Below are 7,043 nucleotides of genomic sequence, written 5' to 3'. Positions count from 1 at the left end.
ATCAAAAGTAAATGGCATGAAAAGACACACACTCAGATTCGGCATTATTACCTGGTTAGAAACAACATACTCTTCAAACGCTGCACTGTTGATGACAAGCTATGGGTACTTTGCATTCCAGACGATTTTGTTAATAAGCTCATTTGGTACATTCATTTCAGCTACGCACCTTTTTGTCCACGAAAATGTTATCATATTCTTCGAACGACTTGTTATTTTAACAATATGGAAAAGAGAATTCGAAGAGTCTTGTCTATTTGTAAACTTTGTCAAAAGGCGAAACCATCTACTATCTCCCATCATGCTCCGCTGTTTCCTATCATTCCTTCTAAATTAAAAGAATTTGCTGCTGTTGATCTCTTGGGACCGCTTGTCAGAACATCTAATGGATTTTCGTACGTTCTAGTCGCTGTTGAACTTACTTCAAAATTTGTTTCTTTCACACCGTTACGTAGAGCCACTGGACGGTCTGTATCCAACGCCTTTGTTAAAAATTTCTTACGTGAAGTTGGACACGTTAGTAAAGTCATTTCAGATAACGGACCGCAATTCAGATCTGCTGTTTGGTCACGCATGCTTCGCAACCATAAAATCAAACCTGTTTTTATTTCATTGTACTCACCACATTGTAACCCCTCCGAACGGATTATGAAAGAAATCAATAAGCTTTGCAGACTTTATTGTCACAGAAAGCATCAGCATTGGGACAGATATTTACACTTATTTCAAAACGTGCTGAATGAAATGCCACATGACTCCACTGCTTTACCACCTACTCTTGTACTGAAGAATGAAAAACCACCGAATAGAATCAGAGAGCTTGTACCTTTCCCGAATACACGTAAATTGCGACACAAAGACATAATTGATTTGGCTATTAAAAATATAAAATCTGCAGCAGACAAAAGGAGAAAATTACACGGTAAAGCAAATGTAAAGAAATTATATATCGGTCAGAAAGTTCTCATTAAAGCTCATTCATTGTCACATAAGAAGAAACACTTGAGTCACAAATTCTTTCTAGTTTACAATGGACCTTACAGAATCCGACGTATACCACATGATAATTGCGTTGAAGTTGAAACTCTGCGTACTAGGAAGAATAAAGGTTTACACCACATTTCACATGTAAAACCGTTTATTGAAAGATAATCTGCTTTTTAACTTTGTCTCTGCCATAAAACTTTTCACTTCACATTTCTAGTATGCTTTGTCAGACTTAAGAAACTGTTAACATGCATTAATGTTTGAAGTCAAATATCCAGTCTAGAACCTAGGGAACATTTTTAAACAGAAATTACGAATGCATTGTTATAGTGAACAGACGACACAGTGTTGTATTTGTACATTCTTGCTTGTTAGGTGCACGATTACGTAACGACTATCAGGCTTACATACTTAGGACACATACTGGTACTGCTAATGAGAATTTAATGCAACATTTTGGTTTACTTGAAAATACATTCTGGGTTTAAAGTACTTTCTGTGAGATACCAGATGACACAGAGGTTAGTTTATGTGACAGCTACACGATTTTATCACGACGCTACTAATGAGTGACAATTTACAATGTTGCTTTTGCGCTGTATCTGTTTTATATCTGCACAGTTTTCTGAATTCTTTTGGAAAGAAAAACATGTTTTAATAGTAACTTTTGTGGTATAGCAACAATGAGACAGCCTTTTTCGTGGCACAACAATACGTTACAGTACAGTACTTTCTTCATCACAACAATAAGCGTAATAACTACGATATCTATACGCAAAGCATTTCACTTTTGTTTATCATGAGGTAAGTACATTGACTTCTGCTGAACTTAGCTTTCGGAGGACGATAACTACGAGACTTTCATAGAATTATCTTACAGCAAGACGCACATTTAGCGCTACAGGACACGCATTTGAGTGATTAATTTTGTACTTAAACCATTTATTTTTCAAGATTTTTGAAGTACAATGATACAAAGTTTTCCGTGATATATTTCATTCCATTGCTGTAGTCTGTAACACCTGAGGGTATAATTATATTAATCCTCAGGGGGGTACACGCTTACTTTGTGTACCATGTGTTTGGCGAGCACAAGGAGCCCTAGCTAATATGGTATTTGCTTATACAACTTTACACATCGGTACCATATTTCTCTAACACACAAATTACACAGCTATCTGATCATGTAACTGAGAGATAAACATTTTTTTTACTACATTAGAGACAGATGTTTACGTAATTACACAGTTAAATAACTTCACACGTATGAAATTGCATTTTGTCAGTACTTTGTGAACTGTTCATATTTTTTTGGAACCATTGTGATACTATGAGAACTTTGAATGATGTATTTGGTATGGGATCATGATTTTTGAAGTGCGTTTGAGGCGGATGACACTTTTGACATGACCAGAGAATTTTTTTAGGTTTTGAAATTATTGGAGGAAGCTACGACGATTTTGAGAGTTGACTGAGGTATTATGATGTTATTTTTACGATGACGATGTGTATTATGCTGTTGAGGTATGTTTATGATGAACAATTTGATGCTATATGGGGAATTTGATTATGCTATGTATTTATTACGATGAAATAGTGAAGTGTCGTCGCAAGATTGACGTGTCGACGAATATGTATATGTGTAATAAGGTAAGGAGTAATGAAAAGTGATTAGGGACTCTGACTTGTGGAAAAGGTTGTTGGAAACCAAGAATCGTACTTCAAGGTTATGAAATGTGTGTAAATGTGTGACTGTATCACAATGCTGACGAATATTTTTTTTGGACACTTATATTTATAGGATTTTGTTTCTACAGATTTGCAACGCTAATTCTTGACTTGTGAAATATTTTTATATAAGACTGCCACTGTAGCGGAAACTGCTGTCGTAAATATTTCCGTAAGAAAGTTAAGTGACCACCTGCACGTAATACGTCGTGGGCACCCAGATGGGCGACAGCCGCCCGAGAAAAAAAGCCATTAGCGTGTGCCTTCCAGCAGCACAGGTAGAAAAAAAAAAAGAGAGGCCATTATCCTCGCTATTGACGTTCCTTTGTAGAGAGCATCGCAAAAACGACACGGTCGAACTTGAAAACATATGTTGACACTGTGGAGCTCTTAATTTATGATATTTACAGAAATGCCTAATGAAATGACGAGAAATATTTTTACATCGGCACACCTGATTATGACAAGCGTCTTTCTACGAGAGTTGAGAGAATGTCTACTAACTTATGAAATGTCACATGACTATTGAATGATATTTTTATGCTTTGGTTTGCGTAATTGCTTATTTCATTTGTTATCTAGTTTCTAGCTGCACTGCAGCATTGGTTAAAATAAAATTTTAGAGATGTACTAATATAAATATTTTCTGTCTACAGATCGAGTAAATAATAATTTTTTTAAAAAAAAATGAGGGAGCACAAAAAGACATTTACCTTCACAGGAACTGCAATCATAGTTTTCTTTTCAAGTACTTGTTAATTTCTTTTGTAGAATAAATTGTGATGCATCACTCTAGTGTTAAGATGTGCCATAGGTATTAGACATGGCCATTTTTAGTGTAATACTTTTTCTGCTTGACCTTTGTCATGTTTAGGTATAAGTTATGCTGTTTGCCATGCATAGTGCTACTGAATTTTAATTTGTGTTACTCTGCTAAGCCAGATTTATTTTTCTTGTTTGCTGCACATTGCCTTATATTAGTCGTAATATTGCAATTGCTTCGCTAATTTCTAAAATGCTGCTTCCTTTGCAAATCTGCACTTTTTTCTCATTGCTGTTTGCGTTGCCTCGTCCCTTAGTTTAGCATCTGAGCTCAGTAGATTTAAGTTAGCTTAAGAGGGGGTAGACTATATAAGAAACTAGTTGTGATGAATGGAAAGAAATGCATTGAAGGTATATGAAAACGTTTTGGGCCAAAATGAGTATTGTACAATGATCCGTAATTATTTTGAAAGAAATATGAACAGAGTAGAGAAAGCAGGTATTGATAGGACTTTTTGGAAATAATGAGGAACGAAGGGAGATCTCCGAGAAGTAAAGAAGGTTTTGTTCACAAAATACTGCAGTAAAACAAACCCTGTCCTTTCCTTTTGTGTTATCCCACTATGTGTTTGTGTACCTTTGTGTATTTGTTTTCTTCCTGTCTCTGTGTAGTTTCATAGAATTTTTTCTTCTTCTAATACTAAGCTACATTCACTATGATGAGGAATACTGTTATCCTCAAATATAATTGGCGTTAATAATATGTTATTTACCTTGTAAATATGCTTAGACATTATTTATTCTGTTTTGTTTTAATGCTCATGTGTGAAGTTGATATTCCAAAAGTTATTCTGATCTTTCATGTATGTACTTATGTCATAATTCCTGTGACACTGATGTATATGTTATTTCGATTCTTTTGTAAAGCCTGTATCACAAATGTTCTCTGTATTGTTATGTTCTTTAATGATGTATTTTGTACCTTTGTAATTGTATTCTCATGTTATAAAATTGTAATTGTCACCAGTTCATCATATTATTAACTTGTAAGTTACATTTCACTGCACACGTTTCTGTTGGTCATAGTATATGGACAATATGTGAGAAGTAGGGACTGTTAGTGTTTGCACGTGTGTTAATAATTCAGCAAGGGACTGGATAACAGCATTGCTGGTTCTAAGGACAATTCCAAAAACTTTGTGAGTGCACAAGTGGTGGTTATGGACTTGCTATATTATCCGCAAGACTTTTCAATGGTGATTGTGCACCTGCACAGTCACAACAGATGGCTGCTGGCCATCTCTACAAGGACTACAGTGGGTCTGCATCTTTGATGGCCCACCAATACCGTAATCTCTACCAGGACTACAGTGGGTCTGCTCTGTGATGACCTACCAAACGATATTCTTCAAAACTTCGATTGACTCCGCTGTGGGTTTGCTCTGTTGTGGCCCATTACCTGTCAGCATGTCAAGAGTCAGCACTGTCTTTCCGTTGGAAGGACAACACTACTTCTTCAAGACTGCATGGAAATCCACTACTTCCGTGTGCATTTTCTTTTACTGCTCAGACTTTGAGAAAAACACTGCAATGTGATGAATTATCAGGACTGTCTTTATGGACTGTGAGAAAATTTTAGCTTTTGACCAACATTGTATCAATAAGTGTGTGCATTTGATTTCTTTGTTATTGTAATCACGATTATGAAAAATTTTAACAAATATGTATTGGCCACTGCCCCAACCAATTTGTAAAATTTTTTTGTGGGGAGCATGGGGGCTATGTAAGTAGGCTGTTTAGGTTTTTTTATTGGTAACGCCACCTCTGTATGAAAATCACTGGCTGTGCTGTGTGCAGCCTGTGGCCAGTTTGCATTGTTGTAATACTCGCCATTGTAGTGTTAGGCAGCTGGCTGTGAACAGCGCCTAGCATTGTGCAGTTGGAGGTGAGCCGCCAGCAGTGGTGGATGTGGGGAGAGAGATGGCGGAGTTTTGAAATTTGTCATGAACTGATATATATATATATATATATATATATATATATGACTATTAAGGTAAATACAACGTTTGTTCTCTATTAATATCTTTCATTTGCTAACTATCCCTATCAGTAGTTAGTGCCTTCCATAGTTTGAATCTTTTATTTAGCTGGCAGTAGTGGCGCTTGCTGTATTGCAGTAGTGGGAGTAACCAAGATTTTTGTGAGGTAAGTGATTTGTGAAAAGTACAGGTTAATGTTAGTCAGGGCCATTCTCTTGTAGAGATTATTTAAAGTCAGATTGCGTTGCGCTAAAAATATTGTGCGTCAGGTTAAGCACAGTAGTGTACTATTATTGAAAGGGGACGTTTCAGTATCTGTTCCCGAAAGAACACATACCGTGGATGACCATGCAGCTTTGCTAGAAATGGAATGATAATTTAATAGACACCTAGCTGCAAACAGGCGTTGATATATTTCACTGGGGACATGTTGAAAATGTGTATCCCGACTGGGACTCGAACCCGGGATCTCCTGCTTACATGGCAGCTGCTCTATCCATCTTAGCCACCGAGGGCACAGAGGATAGTGCGTCTGCAGGGACTTATCCCTTGCACGCTCCCCGTGAGATCCACATTCCCAACATGTCCACACCACTACATTCGTAGTGCGCCTAATAGATGTTTGCCCATCATACTCATTACTCGTGGCAGATTAATCTACCAAGTCCCGTACGAGTTCGGGCATAGCGTGTGCGTTCACACAAGAAGGTCAATGGCCGGGAAGCCATATTTTAACTATATATAACGGTAGTATCTGTTCCCGAAAGAACACATACCGTGGATGACCATGCAGCTTTGCTAGAAATGGAATGATAGTTTAATAGACACCCTACCTGCAAACAGGCGTTGATATATTTCACTGGGGACATGTTGAAAATGTGTGCCCCGACCGGGACTCGAACCCGGGATCTCCTGCTTACATGGCAGATGCTCTATCCATCTGAGCCACCGAGGGCACAGAGGATAGTGCGTCTGCAGGGACTTATCCCTTGCACGCTCCCCGTGATATATCAATATATATCAACGCCTGTTTGCAGATAGGGTGTCTATTAAATTATCATTCCATTTCTAGCAAAGCTGCATGGTCATCCACGGTATGTGTTCTTTCGGGAACAGATACTACCGTTATATATAGTTAAAATATGGCTTCCCGGGCATTGACCTTCTTGTGTGAACGCACACGCTATGCCCGAACTCGTACGGGACTTGGTAGATTAATCTGCCACGAGTAATGAGTATGATGGGCAAACATCTATTAGGCGCACTACGAATGTAGTGGTGTGGACATGTTGGGAATGTGGATCTCACGGGGAGCGTGCAAGGGATAAGTCGCTGCAGACGCATTATCCTCTGTGCCCTCGGTGGCTCAGATGGATAGAGCATCTGCCATGTAAGCCGGAGATCCCGGGTTCGAGTCCCGGTCGGGGCACACATTTTCAACATGTCCCCAGTGAAATATATCAACGCCTGTTTGCAGCTAGGGCGTCTATTAAATCATATATCAGTTCTAGTATAGTATATTTGTCC

General features: G+C 38.1%; 1 non-coding gene across 1 annotated transcript; it reads right to left on the bottom strand.

Annotated features, from left to right (window-relative positions):
* Positions 1-6,397: 6,397 nt before the first annotated feature.
* Positions 6,398-6,472, bottom strand: Trnat-ugu (transfer RNA threonine (anticodon UGU)). Its single transcript has one exon. It is a non-coding gene; the product is annotated as a tRNA-Thr (tRNA).
* Between the last annotated feature and the right edge of the window lie 571 nt (positions 6,473-7,043).

Source organism: Schistocerca nitens, chromosome 5 (genome assembly GCF_023898315.1).
Source record: "Schistocerca nitens isolate TAMUIC-IGC-003100 chromosome 5, iqSchNite1.1, whole genome shotgun sequence".
NCBI classification, from domain to species: Eukaryota; Metazoa; Arthropoda; class Insecta; order Orthoptera; family Acrididae; genus Schistocerca; species Schistocerca nitens.
This window is presented reverse-complemented; position numbering and strand designations above follow the sequence as displayed.